The sequence below is a fragment of the Aquarana catesbeiana genome, linkage group LG01, assembly GCF_042186555.1.
Source record: "Aquarana catesbeiana isolate 2022-GZ linkage group LG01, ASM4218655v1, whole genome shotgun sequence".
NCBI lineage: Eukaryota > Metazoa > Chordata > Amphibia > Anura > Ranidae > Aquarana > Aquarana catesbeiana.
The window spans coordinates 149716976-149737350 of NC_133324.1; positions in this window are offsets into that span (position 1 = coordinate 149716976).

Below are 20375 nucleotides of genomic sequence, written 5' to 3' on the forward strand. Positions count from 1 at the left end.
AGATCTGCATTCATCTTGAAGTTACTGCAAAAATATAACCTGGAAAACTATTTTTATCATAATTATGTTACTCACAGGATTTGATTTACCCTTGACAAATAGAATATTCACTTTGTAAGGGAAGCTACACTTTGCAAGGTAATTTTACCATGGTGAATGGGATAAATCTCTACTGACTTCCATCATCCAATCATGTGCAAGCAAAAATGTGGTGTTCTTTAGCTTCCTTGCACAACATTGGGTATTCTTGGCAAAGCGAATTTTCACCATATTAACTAAGCTGTGGGGAAAGCTTCCTTGCAAAGTGAATAGCCTATTAGCTTTTAGTAAATCAACCCCTATATCTCAGGCATGTCAAGCTTTAAATTAAAATTTAGTTAGCAGCCACACTGGTTATACTAAGGGCCTACAATATGTTATAAACACTTCTTAGAGATAAAGTACTTGTAAACCATGCAAAGTTGTCCATTGCGAGGCTATCTTCTGTTGGGGAACTCCATGTGAAGGAAGCCAAATAATATCAAAATACTTTAAATACTCTGATGAACAAAAATAAACAGGTCCTAAAGCTTCTGTTGGCAACCAATGGGAAGGCCAAGTTTATTTCAGTGTGCTTGATTATGAATGAGCACCTTGTGTGTCATAATCCATTACACTCATTATGCTCTAACCCAGCCCTTTTCAACCTTTTTACCCCAGGGGAACTCTTTACATACATTGTGGGCATTAGGGAACCCCTGATAAAAGAAATGCGTTGGAGATCAGTGGGAAAAATTGATTTACATTGGCAGAATTTAACACTTACAGACAGATAAAAAGATCACTGATGTCATGTCACTAACTCTGCCAAGTGCCTTTGGCCCTGGAACTATGAAGGCACCATCAAAAGGGATGTCAATCACCCACAGCTCAAGCAACCCCTATCAACTTCTAGAGGAACCCTAGGTTCCACCACAACCTAGGGTTGGGAATAGCTGCTCTAACTACTACTCTTAGTAGTGCTTGGAAATGTGAGGCACATCTGCTAGGCAATACAAATTTTGCTCTTGGATGTATGCCTAGCATGCTGTCTACAAAGGATATAATATCTTTACTACACTTCCATTTTTCTTTATTTTAACATTGTGTATTGCTTTGTCTATTAGAATATCAAGTTTTTTTTCATTATTTTAGTGGGTTGACCGACAGAGCCAGAGAATTCAGATGAAATGCAAAGGCCTTACTCACATAAACTTCAACTTGTATCAGAGTAGTGTGTATAAGATGCTTTTTGCGAAACTTTCAGTAAGCATTTGCACATCATTTGCGAACGTTTCAAAAAGCTTTTTTGAAGCTTATAAAGAACAATTTAACTCCAGTTTTGAACTGTTAAACACATATTTTAACGGGAGTCCTGACTGCTATCACTTTAAAAAAGATTATCACTTTCACTGTTCCATCTTCCTTGGTGCCCTGTAACACTAGCTGCAATGTTGGACAGGGCACCCCCATGACACTGCAGCTAGATAGGAGATGTCTGCTTTGATACCAAATGCCTGTCTCTGGTCCCAGCACTTGCCCAAGGCAAAGACCAGAATGAGAAATGCAAAAGAAGATGGGATCAAGGGCTTAAATGGGCCTAAATTACCAAATGTAATATAGAAAAAATATGTATATATAATGGTTATTAACCACAAATGGTAATATACTACAGTAAACAAAACACACTATATATAAAAAGATGATGTGCCTCACAAGTTAAAGTTGAACTTCAGGTAAACAGCTAAATATACAGGTAAATACGCATATGTTTACTTTCTACTCACCAAACAATTTGTTATCATGGCTGGCCAAATTGTGTAATATTCACACCCCTGCTAGCTAGTAGGGTCACTCTTCCTGATTTAGCAATTCCACCACCTGGGTCAGCTTTACAGCTTCTTAGGTCCGCGTCTTGCTCATTGGACAGAATAATGATGTTGATTCCATTGTCTATCAACGAATATGGGAGGGTGGAGAGGGCACACAGAAAGCTGAAATGCTGAAAAAAGGACAAGCACATAAAGAACAACACATGATGACTGCCTGGCTGTGCAATGTGTAAAATGTGTCTGAATCACAGGATTGATATTTAGCTTATTGTCTAGAGCACCTATTATTTAAGCATTTAAATACACCTTATTATGTATAACTTCAATAGGGAAAAAAAAAGACAAAAGGGAAAGAAAAGGGGAGAAAAAGGAGTAGGGGGGTACTCCACCACGTGCCCTACACAAGTCCATTTTCTCATTGTTTATAATGTACATGAATATATCTTAATGTTCTAACAAGGACCCAACAATTCGAACAGGAACATCCCTAAAAAAAAAAAAAGAAAAAAAAAGAAAAAAGTGACAATTCCATACAATCCCAATCAACAATATATTAAGTGCCAAAGTAATAAAATCCAGTGCAAAAATTGAAGTGAAATTAGTGTAAAATTTAAAAGTGCAACAGATTCTAGGGAGTGTCGATATTTGAAAACCTTAATCGACACTATAAGTGTCAAGTGTCTTAATTAAACCAATGTAGGGGGAGAAGGGAAAATAAATAAATAAATAAATAAATAAATAAATAAAATAATTACATTTCTCCTTTTCCACTTTTCCCTTTATCTTCTTTCATTCCTTTATCCACACCCCTGGTGACGTTAAAATCTCAATACTACCTTCCCAAAAATATATATTCCTATTCAATTAGTCGTTCAGATACTGAGTTTGAAATCATTCCTTCCGTTCAAGATTCACCCTCGGTACAATGAGTCCCACCCACCTTAAAAAGACCAAAAAAAAAAAAAGTTCAAAAAAATACATTTCTTAATTTGATTTTAACAGATGCATCCAAACAAGAGATTCGCCATATTCCGATCTTTAATGGAGTGGCAATATGTGACAACAATGCCTAATCTGTAGATATCTCTGAGGAATAGTATAACCATCCTGCCCACGTATCTTATACTTATCTTTTTTTTCTCTAACCAGGTGTACCCACCTCTAAGCCTCCATTATTTTGTCTACTTCCCTTTTCCAATCCATCAGAGTAGGACATCTAGACTGTCTCCAAAACCTCGATATCAATACCTTGGCTGCATTCAGTAGGTGTGGAGTAATACTTCTTTTATAGAACTTAATTGAAGATGGCATCCCTTGAAACACAAAATGTAAAGGGGAGAATTCTATGGATCTGAGAGTAATTTTCTTAATCCATGGGACGACTGCCTCCCAAAATAGTTTGATCTTAGGGCATGTCCACCACAAGTGGAGGAAAGCGCCCCTTTGATCACATCCCCAGCAAACATCTGCCGTTGGGTACATCTGTCCTAGTTATTGGTGATACCCAATCTGACAGACCCCTGGACTTGGCCAGAATCCATGGGGCTCCCGCCAAGTTCCTGCCTGCCAGTGTCTTCTCTAAGGGCACCCAGAGCTTATTCAAAGAGTCATGGCACCAATTCATAATGCTTACCAAGGTCATAGCTTTATAATACAGAGCTACATTCGGAAGTCCCACTCAACCCTCCAATTTATACTTCCGCAGAATATCATACGCTAGCCTAGGATGTCTGTCCCCCCATACAAAGGTAAAAAATGCCCTCCGTACCCATTTTAAAAAAAGACCGTGGAAGTGCTATGGGAACTGTATAAAAAATATAAATTATTCTAGGTAGTACATTAATTTTAAGGGCATTCACTCTTCCAAACCAAGTCAGAAGGTGGCCCCTCCAAATCTGCAAATCCTTTAGTATGCCTGTTAGTAAAGGACCATAAGTTCATATAAGAGCTTTAAATCTGGGGTAATATGAATCCCCAAATACGGTAGGGAATCAAAATGCCAGATAAAAGGAAAGGAGTGTTGTAGGTAGGTCACCATCTTGAAAGGGACATGGCTTGGCATCAATATTGACTTCTCAAAATGTATTTTGAAGTTAAGTTAAGAGGCCAAATGTATTTACTTTATGCATTAATTCAGTTAAAGATTCATGGGGAGTGGAAAGGTAAAATAATAAATCATCCGCATATGCTGAAATCGTATGTTCCACTAATCCAATGTGGATCCCTGTAATCTTCATATTCCTCCTAACTGTACAAAGGAATGGTTCTAAAACCATGGCAAATAATAATGGGGAAAGTGAGCACCCCTGCCTGGTTCCATTTCATATACTGAAATAATGTGATAGCCTGCCGTTAACCCTAACCCTTGCTCTGGGGTCATTATACAACGCCAGAACCCGTCCCATCATCCGTTCTCCTAGAACCATTTCCCTCAACATGCCGGTCATAAAGGCCCAATTCACCTTTTCGGCATCCATTGATAGTACCACCCTCGGGGTTTGATCAGGTCCGTTTTGAGCCCAGTGTAATACATGTAGGGCTTGTATAGTATTATCTCTAGCTTCTCGGCCCTTCATAAAACCTGTCTGGTCTGGATGGATCAACTTCACTATATGATCTTGCAATCGAAGGACTAAGATCTTACCCAGAATTTAAGTATCCAAATTAAGGAGGGAAATGGGTCTATAATTGGCACAATATTGAGGGTCCTTCCCCGGTTTCGGGAGAACCATTACATGTGCCAGTAATGCCTCTGGAGGCAGAGAATTGAATGCTGTGATAGAATTAAAATAACTACAGAGAGGGGATGATAACATTGACAAAAACGGATTATAATACGTATTTGTAAAGTCATCAGGCCCCTGGGCTTCTACCCATTGGTAGTGTCGCTATTATCATGCCCAGCTCCTCAACAGAGATAGAAGAGGTTTTTGTACCCCCCCCTCCTGAAAAAGTGGGACTTTTAATTGGCAAAGGCACTAATAAATTGGTTAAAAAATATTTACTATACAAAAAAAGACAGCAAAGCTAAGCTAAAAAATCATCATCACATGATGATTAACAGAACATACACTTACACATAAAATGATATCTTGCAAATAGAATGTGACGATACATATACAAAGTAGTTTCACTTCAGTATCTGATAGTACTTTCTGGTGTCCAACATCCAGGATAAGTTCTAGCGGAACCCAACAAGTTTCAGGTTCAAAGTCCTTTCATCAGGGGTAATTATATAGGAGGATTTATATTCTTATAAACAGAAAAATACGATATAGTTTATAATGCAAGACAACAGTTTAAACAGGCATGACGAGCATAGTGCAACTAAGTTCCACAGAGGCAAGGGAAAGGCAGGGATAGAGAAGAAGGAGAGGGGAGGGAGGTGAACCCAGAGGGGGAGGAAAAAACAACCTACTTAGGCAAGGTGAATGGCACCGTAATCAAAACAGAGATAGGTTGTTCCACATCCTCGAGAGCTGTGGACGGTATAGCAGGTAGTTCCAAAGCCTTTAAATACGCTCAAATCTTGTTCACCAGACCTCCATCCACAGCACCCTCAGAAGTCAGACCTATATTATGCAAAGAATTGTAAAAGCTCTGAAATTCGGCAGCTATTGTTTGGGTGTCCACTATCTGTTTGTTATTCATTGTTAGGGTGTGAGTCTCGTTTCTTTAGTTGTCTAGCCAACAACTTACCACCCTTACTCCCCTGTTTGTAAAAGCGGTGAGCAAAGTACCTATGCTTATTTTTAACTTTACGGTCCAAACACTGGGAAAGACTAAACAGCAATGTCTCTGGTCTTTGGGCATCCACAGTGTTCAAACCAGCCGTATGTTTAATTTCATCCTTATGTATTTCTTCCAAAAGATCTACAATTTCCTTTTGTCTCTCCTTTCTAATACGGGAACCATGTGCGATCATTTGCCCTCTAATTACCGCCTTATGTGCTTCCCACACCGCTTGACCAGACACCTCACCGAGTATATTGGTTTCAAAATATAGTACGGGATAGAGATTCCAAGACCAATTTGTTATCTAAGATGGACTTGTTCAATCGCCATGTTTGCTTCATGCTACCAACATAGATCAAACGAAAAGTCTAAATTATAGGTGTATGATCTGATATAGTAATTGATCCAATAGCAGAAGAGGGAACATAATGTAGATAGAACTGGCCCACCATTAACAAATCAATCTGAGAGTATGTATTATAAATTTTAGAATAGTAACTATAATCTCTATCCCGATTGTGTAACACCTATCTACCAAGTGAAGAGATCGTAAATATTGTTTAATATACCTTTGGGCTCTCCAAACGATAAAGGGGTTTTATCCGATGAGGTGTCCTTGCAAGGATCCAGCGAAAGGTTGAAATCTCCTCCCAATACCAAAAAACCCTCCCTAAACCTCCCCAACATTTTCAGGGTCTTGGATAAAAAGTTAACGGTATGATTATTAGGGGCATGGATCAAAGCAAAGGTGTAGCAAAGGTGTAGCACTGACCCTGTAACTTACCTTTAACAAAGAGAAAGCAGCATTCAGGGTCCTCACTTTCTTCCATGGGTATAAAAGGGCATGAATTATGAAAGGCTATTGTAACTCCCCTGGCCCTTAGAATAGGAGATGTTGCATGAAACCATTGGTTAAATGGGAAAAGAGGCGTACGAGGGATCGACCTTGCCGTGAAGTGCGTCTCCTGTAGGAACGCTATCTCTGCCTCCAGGAGGCGCAGTTCACACCAAAGATGACCCCTCTTGCAAGCTGAACACAGCCCTCTTAGATTTTATGACACAATCTTTGTATCCAACATTAATAAGCATATTGCCGCACCAGTCCATTTGATCGCTACCTATCTTCTCACCAAGGATTCTGGGTATTTCCGGTGTATCTCCTGTAGATTCTTCTAGCAAAATAAAGAAGAAGGAAAAAAACAGAAAAAAAAAAAAAAAACAGCAGACGAAAAAAACAAACAAAGACCATTAAGAATGTAGGTAAATAGTGTATAACACCCTGAATTCCTGCACTAAACAAGTGATTATAAAAATAATAATTGGTGATAAGAATAAAATTAAATATAAATATAAGTGATTACTAACATTTAAGGTTGCTGCTCTCAAATGCATGTGCCTTTAAAAATGTGAACAAGATAAGAGCACTACCCTATACTATATTAATACATCACCAAATAAATCATAAAGTTCATGTGAATCCAAGGATGTTTTTCCAGTGCAAGTGCCAAGACTAACATCAGTGCAAAATTCATGCTCCTCTCTGTGTGCCCTCACATGAACTTTATTTATTTGTTCACTGGAATATATAGACTTTATATATTGTTATTTTATATTTGATATGAGTTTTTATGATTTATTTGGTGATGTATTAGCAGGGCTTTTTTTCAGTGGGAACGCGGGGGAACGCAGTTCAGGCACCTTCAGCACTGAATGTATGTAATAGCATGGGGTGTGGGGTGTGCTGGTCTATTTATGTTGGCTGCTGGGGGATCTATTGTCACTGGTGGGGATCTGATTTTGTGTGAGCGTCTATTGTTGCTGATGGTGAATCTATTGTTGCTGGGGGGGGTCTTATGTTGCTGGAAGGGATCTACTGTTGAGGCAGAGGTCTATTTTTACTGACTACTGGAGGAGATCTGTTGTTGCTGCTGGGGGGGGTCTAATGTTGCTTGGGTGGATATTTTGTTACTGGGTGTGATATTTTGTTGTGGGTAGTTCACTGTTGCTGCAGGGAATCTATTGTTGCTGGGGGAGTCTATTGTTGTGTGGGGATCTATTGCTGGGATTCTTTTGTTGCTGACTGCAGGGGATCTATTTTACTGCTTTTTTTTTTATCATCAACATGTTCCATACAAATGATTTAGCACCGCAAAACGATACTTGGTTCTGTATTCTCTAAAAGGGGCAGTACTGGTAGGTGGTGGAATCAAGGGACGGTGGTCAGAGGTGGGTAGGGGGCAGAGACAAGGGATGACTCCGACGGGGGAAGTTCCTGCACCTATTCTCCAAGAAAAAAAGCCCTGTGTATTAGTATAGTATATAGTAGCGCTCTTATTTTGTTCACATTTTTAAAGGCACAAGCACTTTGAGAGTAGCAACCTTGAATGTTAGTAATCACTTATATTTATATTAAATGTTATTCTTATCACAAATTATTCTTTTTATAATCACTTGTTTAGCGCAGGAATTCACGGTGTTATACACTATTTATCTACATTTACACTACTAGGAATAAAATTATCAACAGATTTTCACACAGGCTGACACTAATACAGACACTGAACTATATCTCAAACAATTAAAAACAACATTGGACAAACAAGTCAGAACCTGGTGGAACATAACCACTTTAGAACAATATGTCAAAGATAAAATTACCCCCAAGAGGCTCAGGTGGGACTTGGGTCCTAATGATGGACTTGAGGGAGACAATCACCAGGAGGAATGGTTCGCATTATTTAACCACTTCAGCCCGGCAAGAATTTACCCCCTTCCTGACCAGAGCACTTTTTGTGATTTCGGCACTGCGTCGCTTTAACTGACAATTGCGCGGTCATGCGACGTTACACCAAAACAAAATTGATGTCCTTTTTTTTCCACAAGTAGAGCTTTCATTTGGTGGTATTTGATCACCTCTGTGGTTTTTATTTTTGTGCACTATAAACAAAAAAAGAGTGACAATTTTGGGAAAAAAAAGCAATATTTTTTACTTTTTGCTATAATAAATATCCCCAAAAAATATATAAAAAAACGAATTTTTTCCTCAGTTTGGGCAGATATGTATTCTTCTACATATTTTTGGTAAAAAAAAATTGCAATAAGGATATATTGATTGGTTTGCGCAAAAGTTATAGCGTCTACAAAATAGGGGAAAGATTTAAGGCATTTTTATTATTAATTTTTTTTTAATATTAATGGCAGCGATCTGCGATTTTTATCATGACTGCGACATTATGGCGGACACATCAAACAAAGAGAGAGTGACCAACTTGTTTAGGAGGAAAGCCATGCCACGTCCAATAATGCATAAACACAAGACAATGGGTTCCCCTAAGTGGACTTTCCCGGCACTTGCATAGATAAAGGAAAATTATAGAGGTAGAAGACGTTTTACATAGTAAAAAATATATGATTTTATTCGTGTTGAGAAATACAAGTGTTAAAAACAAGCAATGGATATCTAGAGTAACATAGTAGAACTACATAGTAAACATAATGAACATCAAATAATGAGTAATGATGGAAGACTCTTCTCAAGCCCGACGCGTTTCGGGATATTTTTTATTTGTAAGGTCCTTCTTCAGGGGAATAGTTGAGAGAGAAGGGTTCATCTGAACTAATTGAGAAATGAAAAAAATGAAAAAAAGGGGGGAGTCAAATGTTGGTAGGACTATCAGTAGATATCCAGTGATAGGTTGAAATGATCAATTGATCACCTACCTGAAGGGATTTAATTGTTTGCTTGTAGAAAGGAGATTTTAGTTAAAAGCAAAGAAGACCACAGAGAAAGGGCAGGATGTGGGAGTGAGCAGTAATGGTATAGCAAGTATAGATGCTTATTCATAGGTGGTGAGGGCTGCAGGTAGGTAGGCTGCAGTCTCCATGGAGGAGTGTGACAGTGCTCCCGTCCCGCCCGACCCGGGCGTGCGCAAGCCAGAGCGGTGTGCTGAGGTCACAGGAAGGCGTCTCTAAAAAATGAAAAATTTTTTTTTGAGGAACCTTAGAGAAGATCCAGTGTAGATAGTTCAAGACAAAAAAATGAAATGAATAAATAAATGAACTGGTGTACACAATAATAATAATGAGGAGCATATTAAAAGTGCTACATGTATGGGCAAAAAACTTTATGACTCGGTGCAACCGAAAAGTACACTGAATAATGATTAGTGAGAGGGGTCTGGCATTGAAATGCATTAGGGTAGAGAAAAAAAAAAAATATATATATATATATATATGAGTATTAATCTGCAGTTGTTAATAGTAAAGAATAATAATAAATAAATACAGAGTGCATACCTAGGAGTAAGTATATGGTATGCATAGGTATTGAGGGGTACCAAAGTTGTACATCCGAGCAACTAGGGTAATGTATTTTAGTATAACACAATGGTATATGGGAAGTGTATGAGAAATAAATACAGAGTGCATACATACGAGTAAGTATATGGTATGCATAGGTATTGAGAGGTACCAAAGTTGTACATCCGAGCAACTAGGGTAATGTATTTTAGTATAACACAATGGTATATGGTACTAGGGTAATGTATTTTAGTATAACACAATGGTATATGGGAAGTGTATGAGAAACAATTATGTTACTACAATGCCTATATGCAAGTGATTACAGTAGTCTGCAAGGACAGAGACCAAAGCAGGCTAGGGAGTAGTGAAAAAATAATAACTATAGGACTGAGGGAAGAGATAATACTACGCTTGAGACAATGATGCTAGGGTAAAAAAAGAAGTAAGGGAAAAATAAATGGAATAACATACCTTTAGGAAGAACAAGTGTTCATGTAGTCAGCCTCACAACCCAGCGTCCGGCGTGTGTAGCGCCTTAGCAGGGAGTGAGTGAGGCTGGTTTAAGTGATGTACGGGCTCCAATCAGCTGGCGTCGGAACGAGGCACAGCTGTGTTATGGAGCCCGTCAACTGAGACGTCCTATACAGACCTCCCGAAGCGGGGATGTGCAGCGCCGCCCCAACAGCGCATGCGCGAGCGCGATGACGTTTGGAGCAACGTCGCGCACACCCGCCCCACCGGCACGGAAGTGCCACTCCGGCGGACTGAGCATGTCCACCGGAGTGGCAACATGGAGGCAGTGGGCGTGAGATGGAGAACCGCCCAAGTACCTCCCTAAGCGCCGCCCCAGGGAAAGAAAACCCTGGGGCGGCTTTCCGTGCCGGGCAGCCGCTCTGGCCACCCACGCCTCGGGGGGGGGGCGGGGAGAAGGGGGGGATTCGTCACAAAAAAAAAAAAAACGGAAAGCGTATGAAAAAAACGTATATATATCAAAGGGATGGGGTAAACAATAGCCCGATCGAAATTATTTTCTATACTCCTCCAAGCATGGAGGAGTAAAAGAGGAGGTTGAAAAAAGACAAAAGGAGTATTGGACAAGAAAAAAATATGGTATGGGATCAACACTCACCAATGCCAGATCACGGTGGTTTCTTTAAAAATAAGAGGGAACTGGGTCATACTTGAAGATATAGGTGTTTTTTATATAAAGGAGGACAAACATGATCGAATATTCAGCAGTGTAATAGCCTACAGTACAATGAGACAGGCATCTTAATGCTTATAATGCAGAATCATGAACAAAAGGGGGAAAAAATGGGGAAAAAAACAGCAATGGGTAACAAGAGACCTAACAAAAATGAAGGATATACAAATGCTAACACAGGATATGTAGCAAACAATAACAAATAATATATAAACAAAGAAAGGGTTCCAATAAGGAACCAACCAAGCTGAATGTGTGTCCAATACATGGTCCCCTGTGGTACCAACTGAAAAAATCAACTACATGATGAGTAATTTAAGGGGAATAATAAGTGGTGATTTATGTAATCAATTAAGAGGAGGTGGGGGGGAAAATGGTCTCTTGTTACCCATTGCTGTTTTTTTTCCCCATTTTTTCCCCCTTTTGTTCATGATTCTGCATATTACAAATATTCGCATATAAGCATTAAGATGCCTGTCTCATTGTACTGTAGGCTATTACACTGCTGAATATTCGATCATGTTTGTCCTCCTTTATATAATAAACACCTATATCTTCAAGTATGACCCAGTTCCCTCTTATTTTTAAAGAAACCACCGTGATCTGGCATTGGTGAGTGTTGATCCCATACCATATTTTTTTCTTGTCCAATACTCCTTTTGTCTTTTTTCAACCTCCTCTTTTACTCCTCCATGCTTGGAGGAGTATAGAAAATAATTTCGATCGGGCTATTGTTTACCCCATCCCTTTGATATATATACATTTTTTTCATACGCTTTCCGTTTTTTTTTTTTTTTTTGTGACGAATCCCCCCCTTCTCCCCGCCCCCCCCCGAGGCGTGGGTGGCCAGAGCGGCTGCCCGGCACGGAAAGCCGCCCCAGGGTTTTCTTTCCCTGGGGCGGCGCTTAGGGAGGTACTTGGGCGGTTCTCCATCTCACGCCCACTGCCTCCATGTTGCCACTCCGGTGGACATGCTCAGTCCGCCGGAGTGGCACTTCCATGCCAGTGGGGCGGGTGTGTGCGACGTTGCTCCAAACGTCATCGCGCTCGCGCATGCGCTGTTGGGGCGGCGCCGCGCATCCCCGCTTCGGGAGGTCTGTATAGGACGTCTCAGTTGACGGGCTCCATAACACAGCTGTGCCTCGTTCCGACGCCAGCTGATTGGAGCCCGTACATCACTTAAACCAGCCTCACTCACTCCCTGCTAAGGCGCTACACACGCCGGACGCTGGGTTGTGAGGCTGACTACATGAACACTTGTTCTTCCTAAAGGTATGTTATTCCATTTATTTTTCCCTTACTTCTTTTTTTACCCTAGCATCATTGTCTCAAGCGTAGTATTATCTCTTCCCTCAGTCCTATAGTTATTATTTTTTCACTACTCCCTAGCCTGCTTTGGTCTCTGTCCTTGCAGGCTACTGTAATCACTCGCATACAGGCATTGTAGTAACATAATTGTTTCTCATACACTTCCCATATACCATTGTGTTATACTAAAATACATTACCCTAGTACCATATACCATTGTGTTATACTAAAATACATTACCCTAGTTGCTCGGATGTACAACTTTGGTACCTCTCAATACCTATGCATACCATATACTTACTCGTAGGTATGCACTCTGTATTTATTTCTCATACACTTCCCATATACCATTGTGTTATACTAAAATACATTACCCTAGTTGCTCGGATGTACAACTTTGGTACCCCTCAATACCTATGCATACCATATACTTACTCCTAGGTATGCACTCTGTATTTATTTATTATTATTCTTTACTTTTAACAACTGCAGATTAATACTCATATATATATATATATTTTTTTTTTTTCTCTACCCTAATGCATTTCAATGCCAGACCCCTCTCACTATTCATTATTCAGTGTACTTTTCGGTTGCACCGAGTCATAAAGTTTTTTGCCCATACATGTAGCACTTTTAATATGCTCCTCATTATTATTATTGTGTACACCAGTTCATTTATTTATTCATTTCATTTTTTGTCTTGAACTATCTACACTGGATCTTCTCTAAGGTTCCTCAAAAAAAATTTTTTCATTTTTTAGAGACGCCTTCCTGTGACCTCAGCACACCGCTCTGGCTTGCGCACGCCCGGGTCGGGCGGGACGGGAGCACTGTCACACTCCTCCATGGAGACTGCAGCCTACCTACCTGCAGCCCTCACCACCTATGAATACGCATCTATACTTGCTATACCATTACTGCTCACTCCCACATCCTGCCCTTTCTCTGTGGTCTTCTTTGCTTTTAACTAAAATCTCCTTTCTACAAGCAAACAATTAAATCCCTTCAGGTAGGTGATCAATTGATCATTTCAACCTATCACTGGATATCTACTGATAGTCTTACCAACATTTGACTCCCCCCTTTTTTTCATTTTTTTCATTTCTCAATTAGTTCAGATGAACCCTTCTCTCTCAACTATGCCCCTGAAGAAGGACCTTACAAATAAAAAATATCCCGAAACGCGTCGGGCTTGAGAAGAGTCTTCCATCATTACTCATTATTTGATGTTCATCATGTTTACTATGTAGTTCTATTATGTTACTCTAGATATCCATTGCTTGTTTTTAACACTTGTATTTCTCAACACGAATAAAATCATATATTTTTTACTATGTACAACGTCTTCTACCTCTATAATTTTCCTTTATCTATGCAAGTGCCGGGAAAGTCCACTTAGGGGAACCCATTGTCTTGTGTTTATGCATTATTGGACGTGGCACGGCTTTCCTCCTAAACAAGTTGGTCACCCTCTCTTTGTTTAATGTTTCTCTGGTAGCAAATACCACTCCCCGCTTGACCAACGAACTTTAGGTCATTGTATAAACTATATACTAATCATAAATACCCCCTGCGGGGATCGTATCTCTCCCCCCTCCCTGGAAAGAATTTTTTACTCTGTCCCCAATTTTCCCTACACCCCTTAAATAAATCTTTACCCTTTTAATATATCTCCATAAAATGGCTTCTGAAACGGAGATCTCATACTTTGAAAATATATTTTTGGGTCAAGACTGGGAAACCCTAATGCAACAATACTTAGATAAATTCGGCGACAGTGATCGAACCGAAGCAGAGATTTCCTCTTTGTTCTTTAAACTTGCCAAGAACTTAGAGAAAAAGTCCTCATTCTTCTGGCATATCAGGTCATTTCAAGACTACCTGAAGAGCAACATGAAACCGTTGGGTCTCCGCGTCCAGATCTTTCCAACTCTGGAGGATCTGGACGCGGCCTTCAAGTCCACATGGGAGAATGCTCTACAGACATGCTCACGCAATCTTATGCAGATACTAATAGATGAATATACAAAAAGATCCTCAGCATTGGACATTGAAATCACTAAGATTTGTGAACAACTAAAAAAATTTAAGGCACATCAGTCTCTATCAAAGAGAAAAAACTCAAAATCCATCTTGAATCCTTTAATAAAAACATTCTTATTAAGAAAAATTCCAAATTCCACAGGGATAAAAACGCATTTGAGGCCGGTAAGGCCTACAAATGGAATCAAAACAACAAGACAACTAGGTATTCAAATATACCTCAGAATCCCCCTTCCAATAAACCTCCGTCACACATTCCCCCGCTCATTACTCCTAAAGCAAAACCCTCCTCTGGTACCAAACGCCAACTCTCTGGCGATCCCACTCAAGACCAGAAATCCAAAAAATCAATTTCAGAAAAGAAATCCAATCCCCCTATTCCCGCACACCCTGACACCATCACTAAGGGATCTTCGTCCAATCACCCAACACAGGCATACCCATCCCTTCCCTCTCAGAACACTACTACCGTACACGAGCCCAGTCGTAATGACTCGTCTTTTTTAGACCTGGTATTGGCTGGTCTCAAACCACCTCCACCAAATTTGAACACCTACACACAAATGACACTATGAATTTTTTTCCCACCACACCTATTCACTCGGACAATGACCTGAGTGTCATTAACTTATCCTCCTATCCCCTCACAGAAAATGAAATCTCCATTCTGAAAAAAGGATTGAATTTCTGTCCTGATCACAGGTTAGATAAATTCGAACTTTATAAAGATCTCCAACTTTTTATTCGGAAAATAATCCTTAAAAAACTTTACCACAAACAGGACACCAAAACTAATTTTACCCCCCAGGAAAGCCGAGCTCTGGACCAGCTTGTTGCACTATTGGAGGAGAGTGATACAACCGATCTGATCGATCAAATAGACCTTCCTCGTATCCTTCAACAAATAGACAACTCGGATGTTCAATCACATTCGGGCGCCTCCAAATTAAAGAAAAAATCGGATCTTTGCCCACCACCTAGCACATATCCGAATGCAGCAGCTTTTCTTAAACTTGTCAATAATGACCTGGATAAACTCAAAATTAAAAAGCAAGGACCCTCTAATCTTAGCCCAAAAGAACTACAGGCACTAGATTCCCTGAAGGCAAACGATACAATCACCATAAAACCTTCTGATAAGGGAGGAAATGTTGTGGTTTTGGACAACAACCACTATATCAAGATTTGTAAAAAAATTCTCAACAACGCGGACTGGTACCGTTGTATGCCAACCTCCATTGTTGAGAAGTACAATAAAGAATTTTACGCACTGGTCGACTCCGCTTTCCTCAATAACACCATCAGTAAACCTACTTGGACTTTTGTGAGAAACAACTTCCCCAAGACCCCCACATTCTACGCACTCCCCAAAGTGCACAAGAACCTGATAGACCCACCGGGTAGGCCTATAATTTCAGGTGTGGGTTCAATAAGCGACAATGCTAGCAAACTTGTTGACGAATATCTTAGGCCCCTCGTGGTGTCTTTAGCATCTTATGTAAAGGACACTAGCCATTTTTTACAAATCTTGGACCACTTACCTGTCTCTGATCAAGCCCTCCTAGTCACTATTGATGTGGAGACGCTCTACAGCTCCATTCCACATGAACTTGGTTTGGCAGCAATCAGACACATACTCCAACAAAAATTGGATTCCGATCCCATTTACAATGAATTCATCATCGAACTGCTCGAGTACATCCTCACCCACAATGTTTTCACCTTTCTTGGCTCCCACTACCTCCAGGTGCAGGGGGTAGCTATGGGGACATGTTGTGCCCCGTCGTATGCCAACCTGTACCTGGGGGAGTGGGAGAAAGCCCTTCTTTCAGACGGGAATCTTACTCAATATACAAACCACATTCAAGGGTGGTATCGATACATAGACGACATTTTTGTCGTTTGGGAGGGTCCCTTGGATGTACTCGAGCAGTTCATACTTAGGATGAACAAAAATGATTTTAACTTGACATTCACTATGTCCTTTAACAATACTCATGTAACTTTTTTAGATATTGAAATCTTCAAGGATGGACAGGGCAAACTTTTCACCAAGCTATTCAGAAAAAGCACTGCCAGCAATACCATATTACACGCTGCTAGCTTCCACCCTAAACCTTTAATTGACTCCATACCTTACTCTCAATACATTAGGATCAAGCGCAACTGTACAGACAATAAAACCTTTCTCACAGAAGCTGCTGCCCTTCGAGATAGACTGTTATCACGCGGCTACTCCCACAAATCTCTTAAAAGGGCCTTCCAAAAAGTTACTAACAAACCCAGACAAATGCTCCTCCATTCCACCAAACAAAAAAGAGACACACACCAACTCAGTATTATCACTACATACAACCAGCAACATCGTCAAACTAAAAGGATAATTGAAAAATACTGGCATTTACTGGCCCTTGACTCCAGCCTGGGCCATTTGGTTCCAGAAAAACCTCACTTCACCTTTAGAAGAGCCACTTCTATTGGTGACCAGATTACCAAAAGTGAGTTCAGGCTATCGACAACCCATTGCAAATACAGGGGTACTTTTGCCTGCAGCTCGTGCCACTACTGTGGTTACATGTTTACTCAAAGAAATCCCACTCTCCCCAATGGGAAAACTTTCTTTCCAAAACATTTTGCAAACTGCAGAACCACTGGAGTGCTTTATCTACTCCAGTGCAACTGCGGTTGCTTCTATATAGGAAAGACCAAGCTTGAATTTTGGCGAAGAGCATATAGGCACATTCTATCCATGAAAACAGCTGACCCTGACCTTCCTCTGGGTCGACATGTAACACTGGTACATGGAGGCAAATTCCCCTCTATCAAATTTTTAATCTTGGATCGCATACACCCTAGCCCCAGAGGGGGCGACTGGAATAAAATCTTACTCCAGAGAGAACTTAAATGGATCCATTTACTCAAGGCCACTACACCCCCAGGCCTCAACGAGGCGGTCTGTTTTAAACCCTTCTTACAAGGCTTTAATTCTGGAGGAATGGAAAAATAAGATTATGATCACTTTTAGGTATATCCCCTTCATCCCTTTCTCCCTCCCCCCCCTTCCCCTCCCTCCCCTTCCCCCCTACCCCTTCCCCCATTCCCCCCTTTTCCAATACCCCTACCATCATTCGTCACTCCATCCCTTTCCCCCTCCTTTCTATAATGGGTCCATAACTCCAGTTTTCGTTTCCCACACTGTCTATTATAGCTGGTTGTTTCTCTCTTGTCATTACATTTTGTACACCAAGCTGTACGTCTGCCACATACATGCTCCCCCCCCCTTCTCCATTTTTCCCCCCCACCTCCTCTTAATTGATTACATAAATCACCACTTATTATTCCCCTTAAATTACTCATCATGTAGTTGATTTTTTCAGTTGGTACCACAGGGGACCATGTATTGGACACACATTCAGCTTGGTTGGTTCCTTATTGGAACCCTTTCTTTGTTTATATATTATTTGTTATTGTTTGCTACATATCCTGTGTTAGCATTTGTATATCCTTCATTTTTGTTAGGTCTCTTGTTACCCATTGCTGTTTTTTTTCCCCATTTTTTCCCCCTTTTGTTCATGATTCTGCATATTACAAATATTCGCATATAAGCATTAAGATGCCTGTCTCATTGTACTGTAGGCTATTACACTGCTGAATATTCGATCATGTTTGTCCTCCTTTATATAAAAAACACCTATATCTTCAAGTATGACCCAGTTCCCTCTTATTTTTAAAGAAACCACCGTGATCTGGCATTGGTGAGTGTTGATCCCATACCATATTTTTTTCTTGTCCAATACTCCTTTTGTCTTTTTTCAACCTCCTCTTTTACTCCTCCATGCTTGGAGGAGTATAGAAAATAATTTCGATCGGGCTATTGTTTACCCCATCCCTTTGATATATATATACATTTTTTTCATACGCTTTCCGTTTTTTTTTTTTTTTGTGACGAATCCCCCCCTTCTCCCCGCCCCCCCGAGGCGTGGGTGGCCAGAGCGGCTGCCCGGCACGGAAAGCCGCCCCAGGGTTTTCTTTCCCTGGGGCGGCGCTTAGGGAGGTACTTGGGCGGCTCTCCATCTCACGCCCACTGCCTCCATGTTGCCACTCCGGTGGACATGCTCAGTCCGCCGGAGTGGCACTTCCGTGCCGGTGGGGCGGGTGTGCGCGACGTTGCTCCAAACGTCATCGCGCATGCGCTGTTGGGGCGGCGCCGCGCATCCCCGCTTCGGGAGGTCTGTATAGGACGTCTCAGTTGACGGGCTCCATAACACAGCTGTGCCTCGTTCCGACGCCAGCTGATTAGAGCCCGTACATCACTTAAACCAGCCTCACTCACTCCCTGCTAAGGCGCTACACACGCCGGACGCTGGGTTGTGAGGCTGACTACATGAACACTTGTTCTTCCTAAAGGTATGTTATTCCATTTATTTTTCCCTTACTTCTTTTTTTACCCTAGCATCATTGTCTCAAGCGTAGTATTATCTCTTCCCTCAGTCCTATAGTTATTATTTTTTCACTACTCCCTAGCCTGCTTTGGTCTCTGTCCTTGCAGGCTACTGTAATCACTCGCATATAGGCATTGTAGTAACATAATTGTTTCTCATACACTTCCCATATACCATTGTGTTATACTAAAATACATTACCCTAGTACCATATACCATTGTGTTATACTAAAATACATTACCCTAGTTGCTCGGATGTACAACTTTGGTACCTCTCAATACCTATGCATACCATATACTTACTCGTAGGTATGCACTCTGTATTTATTTCTCATACACTTCCCATATACCATTGTGTTATACTAAAATACATTACCCTAGTTGCTCGGATGTACAACTTTGGTACCCCTCAATACCTATGCATACCATATACTTACTCCTAGGTATGCACTCTGTATTTATTTATTATTATTCTTTACTATTAACAACTGCAGATTAATACTCATATATATATATATATATATATATATTTTTTCTCTACCCTAATGCATTTCAATGCCAGACCCCTCTCACTAATCATTATTCAGTGTACTTTTCGGTTGCACCGAGTCATAAAGTTTTTTGCCCATACATGTAGCACTTTTAATATGCTCCTCATTATTATTATTGTGTACACCAGTTCATTTATTTATTCATTTCATTTTTTGTCTTGAACTATCTACACTGGATCTTCTCTAAGGTTCCTCAAAAAAAATTTTTTCATTTTTTAGAGACGCCTTCCTGTGACCTCAGCACACCGCTCTGGCTTGCGCACGCCCGGGTCGGGCGGGACGGGAGCACTGTCACACTCCTCCATGGAGACTGCAGCCTACCTACCTGCAGCCCTCACCACCTATGAATAAGCATCTATACTTGCTATACCATTACTGCTCACTCCCACATCCTGCCCTTTCTCTGTGGTCTTCTTTGCTTTTAACTAAAATCTCCTTTCTACAAGCAAACAATTAAATCCCTTCAGGTAGGTGATCAATTGATCATTTCAACCTATCACTGGATATCTACTGATAGTCCTACCAACATTTGACTCCCCCCTTTTTTTCATTTTTTTCATTTCTCAATTAGTTCAGATGAACCCTTCTCTCTCAACTATGCCCCTGAAGAAGGACCTTACAAATAAAAAATATCCCGAAACGCGTCGGGCTTGAGAAGTGTCTTCCATCATTACTCATTATTTGATGTTCATCATGTTTACTATGTAGTTCTACTATGTTACTCTAGATATCCATTGCTTGTTTTTAACACTTGTATTTCTCAACACGAATAAAATCATATATTTTTTACTATGTACAACGTCTTCTACCTCTATAATTTTCCTTTATCTATGCAAGTGCCGGGAAAGTCCACTTAGGGGAACCCATTGTCTTGTGTTTATGGCGGACACATCAGACACTTTTGACACTATTTTGGGACCATTGTCATTTATACAGCG